The sequence below is a fragment of the Cherax quadricarinatus genome, chromosome 41, assembly GCF_038502225.1.
Source record: "Cherax quadricarinatus isolate ZL_2023a chromosome 41, ASM3850222v1, whole genome shotgun sequence".
In the NCBI taxonomy this organism is placed as follows: Eukaryota; Metazoa; Arthropoda; class Malacostraca; order Decapoda; family Parastacidae; genus Cherax; species Cherax quadricarinatus.
The window spans coordinates 8,241,355-8,254,778 of NC_091332.1; positions in this window are offsets into that span (position 1 = coordinate 8,241,355).

Consider the following 13,424-nt stretch of genomic DNA (forward strand, 5'->3'; position numbering starts at 1 on the left):
TAAACAAATCATACTGTGTCCAATACACGTCAACTGGTGAGTCTAATATTCTTTCACAAGTGCGCTGATATTATTTATACCATTTCTACACTAATGCAGTATGCATAACAGTAAATCTTATTTTTTTTTGTGAGAATAAAAATTCAAAGTGGAAAGCAAAAGAATGCAAGAGGGGGATGGGGACGTGACTAAGGAACAGAGGAAATGTTATTTTAGTGCCAGGAATGCCTTTCTTGTTTATTTTGGACCCTATTCAGAAATTGGCATCTTTTGAAATTTGTGTAAAATTGCTAAATTCTGACCACTGTATTGGATAGTTGAAATCGGTAAATGAGTGGTTTCTTGTACTCATTCGATAGAAAAAATGGAGTTCTAGTGAAATAGTTATGATTTTTTCGACAAGTACACTGGAATTGGCCGAAAATAGGGCTCGAAGTGGACAAAATCGCCGATGCGTAAACATCATCGAGACCGCTAACTTCGTGAGAGCATAATTCCATAAGTTTTCCATTAAATTTCATACTTTTGGTGTCATTATGATTGGGAGAAGATTCTCTATCTTTTCATAAGATTTTTTTTTTTTTTTTTTTTTTTTTTTTTTAATTTGGCCGACAATGAGAACAAGTCTCTGAGAGGGCCTGTCGACTATGAAAGGGTTAATGGGGTGTTGGCCCCTCACCCAGTGCTAACTTCATTTTCTGATATGCCCTGTTTTCTCTGGCTGATCATTAAATATACCAAATAAGTTTAATGCCTAATAAATAATAATAATGTCCCTCTTGTTCTTTCAAATTATGCCCATCTTTAGAACAAGATGGCTTAATAAAATTTAAAAATGTGTGCAAAATTGATATGAAGTATTTCTTCAAATGGTGGTAGGTAGCTGGAATGGACTGCCAAAGCAGGTTTTAAGTGGTAGATTCCTAACCCTTGTATGTCAATAGGCAGTAAACATTTTTTGTGATGAACAAACTACTATCTCCACCACTTAAAAACAAAATATTAATTTTAGAAGGCAAGATATCATGAGCATAGGTTTACTCCTATAACTACAAATAGGTAATTACATGTTGAGGGTAACATCATTAGCATATGTACACCACACATGTAAGATCAGTATTTTGTATGCAGCACCTGAATGACTCTCTGACATCATTGTACACATAAAGAACATGGAAAAAAGTTCAGAGGTTTTGCCTTAGGCTGATCCCAGAGCTCAAAAAGAGTTAGGATATAAAGATAAGCTAAAAGAACTAAGCTTTTCAACACTAGAGGTATGACGAACTGGAGACATGATCACAACATGGGAGTTACAGGGTACTGAAGATATCTACAGAGAAGACAGGGATGCACTTTTGAACATAAGACAGAACTGATAAATGGAGGACAGTTGGAACTGACAGTCTAGGTGAGCCAGAATGACTAGGATCAATATCAAGCTGAGCCCAAGTGGAGACATCCTTAGTAAAAAGTATTCACTACATGGACTTATTACTTTTATAAATTCTTGCATTAAAACAAGGTGATCAAAGCCTGCATCTTTTATTTTAAGTTTTTTAATGATTACTACCCTCTCATTCCTTGGATCAAACCTGATTGTTTCCCCATTTCCTAGGCACTGTTATGACCTTTACTGGTTTAGCATTTTCCCCAGTGTGTTTTAGAGTTGTGCACTCTCTCTCATTCCTGGCAGGTTTCCTAGTTCAGTTGCAAATACAGTACTTCCTGTAATTTTTACTGAGGTGCCCCCTACATGGAGAGGTGCTTGATGTTGATGAAAGGTTCTTGATTCAAGGAACTGGCATTAACTTCACTTTCCTTGGATAAAACCTGATTACAGCCCATTTTCTAGATGCTGTATTGTCCCATGCACATGTATTACTACCCTGTGAGTTACTGTACAGTAAAGGTCCGATAAAACAGACTAACAGTGGAGGAGGGGGATGTGTGATTTATTGAAAATTTTGTTGTATTGAACATTTCAGTTAAGCAGATGTAGTCTGCTTAATCGATTGACTACCGGGCATGGACGCACTCCTAGTAAAATATACTTAGTCTGCTGTATTGATGGACTATCAGTACAATACATATTACCTGTACAATGAGCCTGAAAAGAAAAAGGTTAAAAGTACAGCACATTAAAATAGAATAGAGTACAGTACAGTGTATAGTAATTTTTTATTACCTTTCTCTATGCTGTATAATCCTCCGGGTTTAGCGCTTCCCCCTTGATTATAATAATAATAATAATAATTACCTTTCTCTAGTGTTCTGTTTTTGCTGTGCCATACTCCTGGGTTTAGCGCTTCCCCTTGATTATAATAATAATATTGTGCCATACTCCTCACACACCTCTAGTAATTGCTCATTTACCTGACAGTTTTTTTCTTTTTTTTATTGTTTCTTTGTGAGAATTAATAAAATGATTTTTTGGACTTGGTGTAAATTTGTTGAATGGATTCAAAAGAAGATATGACAAGACTCATGTAATCGTAATGACACGAGTTCAGTCCCTGCCTTTTTTTTTTTTTTCCTCCAAGATATGACAAGTCACATGGCCTTCTCACCTTTTCCCCTCCTTCACTTCCTTCCTGTTCCACTTCTCTCTTTTCTTTGTTTCCCTTCCTTTCTTCATGTGGCTCCTTTCTTCCTTAATCTTCTCTCTGCTCCCTTCCCTCACTTTGCTTCCCTACCCTCCCTCTCTTACCACCCCTCCCTCTCCTCTCCCCTTCCCTCCATCTCACTTACCAATACACTCCCTTTCCTCCAGCTTTAATCTACTTTGCTCTTGAACACACATGCATGCTTGCATGCACAAATCACCATTATGGAGCTCACACCTGAGTAGGCATGTTAAGAAACATCAGAAGTATTCAGCGAGACTTGTTCTCGAGTTAAGGGGCATGAGCTACAGAGAGAGGCTAATGAAATCGAACAACATTGGAAGACAGAAGAACCAATGGAGACATGATAACAACTTACAAAATAATTGGGAATTCATTGGGGTAGACAGGGACATTGTTTGAGAGGAGAGAAACTGGAACCCTGGGACACAGCTGGAAGTTAAAGACACAGATGAACTACAGGGATGTCAGGAAGTATTTCTTCAGTCTCAGGTTAGTTGGAAAGTGGGATGATCTTAGTGAGGAATTCATAAAGACAGGCTCCATACATAGTTATAAGAGCAGGTGTGGTAGAGCCCACAAGGCTATGAAGGAGTAAATTGGCAAGCAGCAAGTTGAGAAGTGGGGCCAGGAGTTAGGACTCAATCCCTGCAACCCCATGTATATGTGAGTGCATATAGGTGAATGTGTGTACAGAAAGACACACACATGCATATACGTATACATACACACACATATTCCCTTGCACTCATTAAGCTTTACTCAGTGAGTTGTCACAATAAACAGCTTGCTCTACACCTGTCTTTTAGTTCATTCTGTAAGCATCTTGTAGTATTTGTAGTCACTTGGGCTGCATACACACTTGGATTCCTTAACCAACAAAAAGTTGCTTCATCAAATGCAACCCCATCCCTTTCTGCTGATGTTCTTTCTTCAACTCTTTTCCCCCTCCCCCTTTACCCCATTACCTCTTTCACCTCTACTATGTAGCACTGTGCAAACCACAGGTACATCATCTTTTAAATATAATAATATTTTAAGTGACAGGTCTGACTATGTCTAGGTCAAAGCTGAAGAGGAGTTACCTTCCTTGTTCTTATTCCCTATTGACCATTTCCCATCTCTCCCTAAAATCCTCCTCCTCCACTTCTCCCTCCCTATCTTTCCTTGCCTTCTCTTCCTTTTCTCTACGTCACTTCTGTATATATATATATATACATATGCCTGCACATAGGACTATAAGAAACATTCAAATTCCCCGGTGAATGTTATTTTGACTTTCTGATGCTCTGCTTTAAATGAGGGATGCAGCTTATTAATAGATGAAGTTAGATGAGGAAAATATAAATGAAATTAAAACTTATAATACTGTTTCTAAAGTATTTACAAAACCTGTATAATACACATATTATTGTGTATTATACAGGTTTATTGTTATTGTTTTTTCTTCAGATTTTCTTAAAGTAAACTCCTCAATATTAGGGCCACAATAACCTTTCTAAAGTAAGTTTTAGGATATTCAAAATAAGTTAATATCAAATCAAATAAAAGTGTTAAAGCATTGTTTATTCTGTGTTACGTTAATATTATTATAGGTCTTAAATTTTTGATGAATATAATGTATGTATCCAAACATATCTAAAACAAAGGCTGTGCCAACTTTAACATGATGTATTTTATTTTTAAGGGACACAAAAATTGAGATCAGGATATATCTAAATTAAATAACTAGTGACTGCTTGCATCAAGCATGCACTGTTGCAGTTTTTTCTATTTACATTTTTATTTTTATCTATCTTAGTCTACAGTTAGTTTTGTGATATTTGAATACATACAGTATTATACCTCCATAATTCAGGAAAAACACTGTCATGGCCAAAGAAAATACATAATAATCTGCATTTTTTATCATACTATATAATACATGAAAAACATGATAATTTTGAATTATAGTTTCCAACAAATTGTTTGCATTGATGTCAGCAGTGTTGGTAACTGAATCTGTAAGAGCTAGTTTCAGGTTGTTCTAGAATGCCATAATCTAAATTTCATATCTATTACCAATGATGTCATGTAATGGTTTTAAGACTTTTCAAAATGTTTATCTAATTAGTTCAGAACTCCACCAAACAAAATATTATCTGATTTTAGCATGAAATTATTTTTGACCATTCAGATGGGCATCAATTCCTTTGCAGTCAAATTGTCTCTTGTGTGCAGCAATTAAATTATGTTTTCAAGAAATGCAACTGGTGGGTTGCACATCAATGTTGCAGTAGCTTCCTAGAGAATGGGAGTTAATCAGACTTGGTCTTATGAAGTGTTTTTGATCCAATTCCTTGGCTCAATATCCCTTCACCAGCATCATGGCACCCCAGTTAAGGGGAAGGTAATGTGTTGATTCTGCTCTCTACCTACTTCAGCAATCACACCTACTTCCTCCACATTTGTTCCCATCTTCTCCCTTCTCACCTAGTACTTTTTTTCTCCATAATCACACCCACTTCCTCCATCCACAATCACATCCACTTCAGTCACACACCCACTTTCACCCTGCACCACACTCTCCTCAATTTGAACATTATCATCACTGCAGTACATGAGATAATGTTCTAATTTCACTTGTTGTTGTGTTTGTTGTAAATTCATCCAAATTTATTGGTAATTTCTGTTCTGCATGGGCATTTAGAGGCTGGAGCAGAATATGATGACCAAGAGGGTGTATAAATCTGGGGTGGAAGGGGTCATACTAGGAAGGGCTTGAAGGGGGGGGTGCAAGAGGTTTTGAGTGCTAGGGGCTTAAGCTTCTAGCAGGGTTGTGCATGTATGTTATGTTTATCAGAGTGAATGGAAACTAGTGTTTTTTATGGCTTGACATGCTGTTGGTATGAGAGCAAACTAGCACTTATGAAGGGATTTGGGGAAACCATTTAGCTGGACATGAATCCTGAAAGTGATGAAGTATAGTGCTCTGAAGGAAGAGTGGGGATGTTTCAGTTCAGAGTTCAGTTCAGCTATTGAATGAATGATGGTGAATATCTTTACTTTTTTGGGTTATTCTACCTCAGTGGAAGACTTTTTTTTTCATTCAATGGAAGGACCTTAACTATTCACCAAAATCAACTATGTATGTTATTGTATAATGTCTGCATGTGGCCAGTACCTGATAGTAGAGTTTTTATTATACAGTAGTGAAATACAGTATTATAAATTAACAGTTTCGAGAAGAGAAGAAAACCCTATTTTCATGGTCTATACACAACACTTATTGGGTTAATGCACACAGTATATGCAAGGTACAGATAATCCATGCTTCACAACACAGATTTGTTCCACAAAAATCTGTTATACAGTACTGTTGGCTCTTGAACAATGGGTTTGAAATGTGTGGGTTCACTTATATGCGGATTTTTCAATAAATGTATTAGAAAATTTGGGGGGATTTGCTAGCAAAAAAAAATTAAGAAAAAGTTACGTATGTCATGAATGCATAAAATATAGGTAGATACTAGTCTATTTTATTATTTACTACCATAAAATATACACAGATCTTTAATCAAAATTTAAAATTTATGAAAACATGCACAAAAACAATTACAAATCATATATGTTCCATTCACAATCAAGAGAAATGTAAATAAAGGTAAAGATGCAATAATATTATATAATAATAATATGTTATCCAGTGAAGCAAAGAGGGGAATGTAAGAGAGTATAGTTGTACCAACACTCTTATATGGGTGTGAAGCATGGGTGGTGAAGTTGCAGCAAGAAGAAGGCTGGAGGCATTGGGGATGTCGTGTCTGAGGACATTGTGTGGTGTGAATAAAATGCAGAGAATCTGTAGTTTGGAAATTAAGAGGTGCAGGGTTACTAAAAGTATTATCCAGAGGGCAGACAAGGGGATGTTGAGGTGGTTCGGACACTTAGAGATGGTGGAACGAAATAGAATGACTTGCGGAGCGTATAAATATGTAGTGGAAGGAAGGCGGGGTAAGGGTTGGCCTAGGAAAGGTTGGAGGGAGGTCGTAAAAGAGGTTTTGTGTTTTCAAGGGGCTTAGACTTCCAGCAAGCATGTGTATGTTAGATAGGAGCGAGTGGAGACAAATGGTTTTTATGACTTGACGTGCTGTTGGAGTCTGAGCAAGGCAACATTTGTGAAGGGATTCAGGGAAACTGGCAGGCCGGACTTGAGTCCAGGAGGTGGGAAGTACAGTGCCTGCACTCTGAAGTAGGGGTGTTGATAAGTTGCAGTTTTAAACTGCATGTAGACACAACTCTGGCAAGACAATGATCAAGTGAATGATGATGAAAGTGTTTCCTCTTTTTCGGGTTGCCTTGGTAGGAAATGACTGTGTTAAAAAAATAATAAAATAATTATTATAATCATAACTAAGTGCTAAACCCACAAGGGTCAACCATATTTAAAGAATAATAATATATAATAATAGTAATTAATGTAAAAATTATTATTATTATTATCAATCATACATGTTCCATTCGAAGTCGAGAGAAATGTAAATACGTATACGTAAAGATGCATTATTAAATCACAAATTAATATGAATTTCTTTTTCACATTATCTTTTAATTTTTGATGTCTATTGTCAGTAATATGTATAACATCTACAAGATGAGTCATCTGTTTACAAGATGACTCGTCTTGTAAACAGATGACGTAAACTTACAGTATCGATAAATACAGTACAGTACTGTAAATGTACACCTACCATCCGACTTACGACCGAGTTCAGTTCCGAGAAACCGGCCATAAGTCGAAATGGACGTAAGTCAAACTTTACTACTGAATATCAACATCACATTTTTGTAATGACTTTATTTTATTGTTTTATTTTGGTATTTCATATTTTACTTTACTTTTTATGCTGTTAGTATTGTATTTTATACTGTAAGGCTTAGGATAAACACTGTACAACACAAATAGTTGTTTATTTCCCAGAAATTTGGCAAAAAAAAACACGGTCGTAAGTCGAGTGGTCGTAAGTCGAGCAGGTCGTAAGTCGGATGGTAGGTGTATATTCTCTTCCTTATGAAACTCTTAATAACATTTTCTTTTCTCTAGCTTACTTTATTGTAAGAATATAGTTTTTTTTTTTTTTTTTTTTTTAACACATCGGCTGTTTCCCACTAAGGCAGGGTGGCCTTAGTGGGAAACTTTCATCATCATTCACTCCATCACTATCTTGCCAGAGGTGTACTTACACTTCAGTTATAATACTGCAACATTAACACCCCTCCTTCAGAGTGCAGGCATTGTACTTCCCACCTCCAGGCTCAAGTCTGGCCTGCTGGTTTCCCTGAATCCCTTCATAATACAGAATAAGTATATAATATGTACATACACAATGGGCTAGTAACCCCTTTTCCTGTAAAGATTACTAAAAAGAATAAGAAGAAGAAAATTGTCAAAGTGGGAAGTCTGAATGTGCATGGATGTTGTGCAAATGATAAGAAAGAGATGATTGTGGATGTTATGAATGAGAAGAAACTGGATGTCCTGGCTTTAAGTGAAACAAAGCTGAAGGGGGTGGGAGAGTTTCAATGGAGAGGAATAAATGGGATTAGGTCAGGGGTTTCAAATAGAGTTAGAGCTAAAGAAGGAGTAGCAATAATGTTGAAGGATAAGCTATGGCAGGAAAGGAGGGACTACAAATGCATAAATTCAAGGATTATGTGGAGTAAAATAAAGATTGGATGTGAAAAGTGGGTTATAGTAAGCGTGTATGCACCTGGAGAAGAGAGAAGTGTAGAGGAGAGAGAGAGATTCTGGGAAATGTTGAGTGAATGCGTGGGGAGTTTTGAATCAAGTGTGAGAGTAATGGTGGTTGGGGATTTCAATGCTAAAGTGGGTAAAAATGTTATGGAGGGAGTAGTAGGTAAATTTGGGGTGCCAGGGGTAAATGTAAATGGGGAGCCTTTAATTGAGCTATGTGTAGAAAGAAATTTGGTAATAAGTAATACATATTTTATGAAAAAGAGGATAAATATACAAGGTATGATGTAGCACGTAATGAAAGTAGTTTGATAGATTATGTATTGGTGGATAAAAGGTTGATGGGTAGGCTCCAGGATGTACATGTTTATAGAGGGGCAACTGATATATCAGATCATTATTTAGTTGTAGCTACAGTTAGAGTAAGAGGTAGATGGGAAAAGAGGAAGGTGGCAACAACAAGTAAGAGGGAGGTGAAAGTGTATAAACTAAGGGAGGAGGAAGTTCGGGCGAGATATAAGCGACTATTGGCAGAAAGGTGGGCTAGTGCAAAGATGAGTAGTGGGGGGGTTGAAGAGGGTTAGAATAGTTTTAAAAATGCAGTATTAGAATGTGGGGCAGAAGTTTGTGGTTATAGGAGGGTGGGGGCAGGAGGAAAGAGGAGTGATTGGTGGAATGATGAAGTAAAGGGTGTGATAAAAGAGAAAAAGGTAGCTTACGAGAGGTTTTTACAAAGCAGAAGTGTTATAAGAAGAGCAGAGTATATGGAGAGTAAGAAGAGCAGAGTATATGGAGAGTAAAAGAAAGGTAAAGAGAGTGGTGAGAGAGTGCAAAAGGAGAGCAGATGAAAGAGTGGGAGAGGCACTGTCAAGAAATTTTAATGAAAATAAGAAAAAATTTTGGAGTGAGTTAAACAAGTTAAGAAAGCCTGGGGAAAGTATGGATTTGTCCATTAAAAACAGAGTAGGGGAGTTAGTAGATCGGGAGAGGGAGGTATTAGGTAGATGGCGAGAATATTTTGAGGAACTTTTAAATGTTGAGGAAGAAAGGGAGGTGGGAATTTCATGCACTGGCCAGGGAGGTATACCATCTTTTAGGAGTGAAGAAGAGCAGAATGTAAGTGTGGTGGAGGTACGTGAGGCATTACGTAGAATGAAAGGGGGTAAAGCAGCTGGAACTGATGGGATCATGACAGAAATGTTAAAAGCAGGAGGGGATATAGTGTTGGAGTGGTTGGTACTTTTGTTTAATAAATGTATGAAAGAGGGGAAGGTACCTAGGGATTGGCGGAGAGCATGTATAGTCTCTTTATATAAAGGGAAAGGGGACAAAAGAGATTGTAAAAATTATAGAGGAATAAGTTTACTGAGTATACCAGGAAAAGTATACAGTAGGGTTATAATTGAAAGAATTAGAGGTAAGAAAGAATGTAGAATTGCGGATGAGCAAGGAGGCTTCCGAGTGGGTAGGGGATGTGTAGATCAAGTGTTTACATTGAAGCATATATGTGAACAGTATTTAGATAAAGGTAGGGAAGTTTTTATTGCATTTATGGATTTAGAAAAGGCATATGATAGAGTGGATAGAGGAGCAATGTGGCAGATGTTGCAAGTTTATGGAATAGGTGGTAAGTTACTAAGTGCTGTAAAGAGCTTTTATGAGGAATGCAGAAAATTCGGAGTGTGGAAATTAGGAGAAGGTGTGGAGTTAATAAAAGTATTAGTCAGAGGGCAGAAGAGGGGTTGTTGAGGTGGTTTGGTCATTTAGAGAGAATGGATCACAGTAGAATGACATGGAAAGCATATAAATCTATAGGGGAAGGAAGGCGGGGTAGGGGTCGTCCTCGAAAGGGTTGGAGAGAGGGGGTAAAGGAGGTTTTGTGGGTAAGGGGCTTGGACTTCCAGCAAGCGTGCGTGAGCGTGTTAGATAGGAGTGAATGGAGACGAATGGTACTTGGGACCTGACGATCTGTTGGAGTGTGAGCAGGGTAATATTTAGTGAAGGGATTCAGGGAAACCGGTTATTTTCATATAGTCGGACTTGAGTCCTGGAAATGGGAAGTACAATGCCTGCACTTTAAAGGAGGGGTTTGGGATATTGGCAGTTTGGAGGGATATGTTGTGTATCTTTATATGTTTATGCTTCTAGACTGTTGTATTCTGAGCACCTCTGCAAAAACAGTGATAATGTGCGAGTGTGGTGAAAGTGTTGAATGATGATGAAAGTATTTTCTTTTTGGGGATTTTCTTTCTTTTTTGGGTCACCCTGCCTCGGTGGGAGACGGCCGACTTGTTGAAAAAAAAAAAAAAAAAAAAAAAAGTGAGGCTCAGGTTAGGGTGTGTAGAAGAGAGGGAGAATACTTCCCGGTAAAAGTAGGTCTTAGACAGGGATGTGTAATGTCACCATGGTTGTTTAATATATTTATAGATGGGGTTGTAAAAGAAGTAAATGCTAGGGTGTTTGGGAGAGGGGTAGGATTAAATTATGGGGAATCAAATTCAAAATGGGAATTGACACAGTTACTTTTTGCTGATGATACTGTGCTTATGGGAGATTCTAAAGAAAAATTGCAAAGGTTAGTGGATGAGTTTGAGAATGTGTGTAAAGGTAGAAAGTTGAAAGTGAACATAGAAAAGAGTAAGGTGATGAGGGTATCAAATGATTTAGATAAAGAAAAATTGGATATCAAATTGGGGAGGAGGAGTATGGAAGAAGTGAATGTTTTTCAGATACTTGGGAGTTGACGTGTCGGCGGATGGATTTATGAAGGATGAGGTTAATCATAGAATTGATGAGGGAAAAAAGGTGAGTGGTGCGTTGAGGTATATGTGGAGTCAAAAAACGTTATCTATGGAGGCAAAGAAGGGAATGTATGAAAGTATAGTAGTACCAACACTCTTATATGGATGTGAAGCTTGGGTGGTAAATGCAGCAGCGAGGAGACGGTTGGAGGCAGTGGAGATGTCCTGTCTAAGGGCAATGTGTGGTGTAAATATTATGCAGAAAATTCGGAGTGTGGAAATTAGGAGAAGGTGTGGAGTTAATAAAAGCATTAGTCAGAGGGCAGAAGAGGGGTTGTTGAGGTGGTTTGGTCATTTAGAGAGAATGGATCAAAGTAGAATGACATGGAAAGCATATAAATCTATAGGGGAAGGAAAGAGGGGTAGGGGTCGTCCTCGAAAGGGTTGGAAAGAGGGGGTAAAGGTTTTGTGGGCGAGGGGCTTGGACTTCCAGCAAGCGTGCATGAGCGTGTTAGATAGGAGTGAATGGAGACGAATGATACTTGGGACCTGACGATCTGTTGGAGTGTGAGCAGGGTAATATTTAGTGAAGGGATTCAGGGAAACCGGTTATTTTCATATAGTCGGACTTGAGTCCTGGAAATGGGAAGTACAATGCCTGCACTTTAAAGGAGTGGTTTGGAATATTGGCAGTTTGGAGGGATATGTTGTGTATCTTTATACGTATATGCTTCTAAACTGTTGTATTCTGGGCACCTCTGCAAAAGCAGTGATAATGTGTGAGTGTGGTGAAAGTGTTGAATGATGATGAAAGTATTTTCTTTTTGGGGATTTTCTTTCTTTTTTGGGTCACCCTGCCTCGGTGGGAGACGACCGACTTGTTGAAAAAAAAAAATACACAAAATATAAGTTAATCGACTGTTTTATGTTATTGGTAAGGCTTGTGGTCAACAGTAGGCCATTAGTAAAGTTTTTGAGGAGTCAAACATTATGCGTGGATTTTTGACTGCACAGGGGGTTGGCGCCCCTAACCCCCACCTTCAAGGGTCAACTGTATATTAATTATATACTTCCAGACATATTTTCCCATTAATATTCATTAAATAAATGGAAATGATTTCCTGGAAGAAAACAAATATACAGTACTTTGCTTACACAGACTGAACAGCATGTTTACAAAGAATTAAAAAATTTGGTTTAAAAACAAGTGAGATAAAGAAAATACAAGAAACACTTATTAACAATAGGCACATTGTTGGTATCAGTACTTGACATGAAATGTAGTAGTCTTCCTCGTAGCCTACAGTCACAAGAACTGCTATCACAACACTTGTGGTGGTCTCACTCTTAGCCTAGTCATATGAGCTATCATCATCAAAACTCCTGCTAGAATGTTTTCAAAAATGTGTTCAATTGATTTTATGAGCATTACCAATGGAGTTCCTGTATTAATGGCATTAGAGTAATGTTTAATTAAATGCAGCAAATAAACTGTTGACTAAGCTGAACATTAAAAATCATTTCTATCTATACAATTTTTTTTAACATGCTAAGTAGCTTAACTGAATGCCATGTGGTTTTCTTTGGTTCAGCTTTATTATAAGTTCCAATATTAATACCATTGAAGTAATCAAGAAAATATGGCCACTAGAACTATCAACATAGTTTTAAATGGAGAATAAAATCGAGCCATATGATATACAGTACAGTACTGTATATACAAAATGTGCTTGGTGGCTTTACTAGACCTTATACAGTATATTGTACTTTTGCACTTAAAAATTTCAATATTCACACTGTTAGAGCAATGTAACTTCAACAGTATTTAAAGAAATATAACCACATCTACCAAAAGTATGTGACTCCATTTTGGAACTCACATTAGCTGCAGTAAAACATGCAACACTGAAGCAGCATAAAAAAAATATGCTTGTATGACCCATAAGGCATGCCTTGATGTTTCAAAACACTAGGTACTCAACACCACCACTTAGTGCATAAACCTTGCCATGTGTTTCTTCAGCTTAGCAGGAGATGCAGGCCACCGTCAGCCAAACAAGCTGTGACATTTGTCATAAAAGAAAACCTAAACGTGTCGTAGTGCAAATGTCTTCTTTAAAGTATCAGCTGTTTTTAACTAATCATTGTATAGTATTTTGAACTGTTGTTAAGTGAAACTTACCTTTATTTCTCCTTTAATTCTTTTTGACACAGGATTAAGTTTGTTTGACAATTTGGGAACTGCTGGTATTAAGTGCTGAGAAAAATTTCACTTCCCTGTACTGTATCACCTACAGTACATACAAGATAGGGTTCAAAGAATAA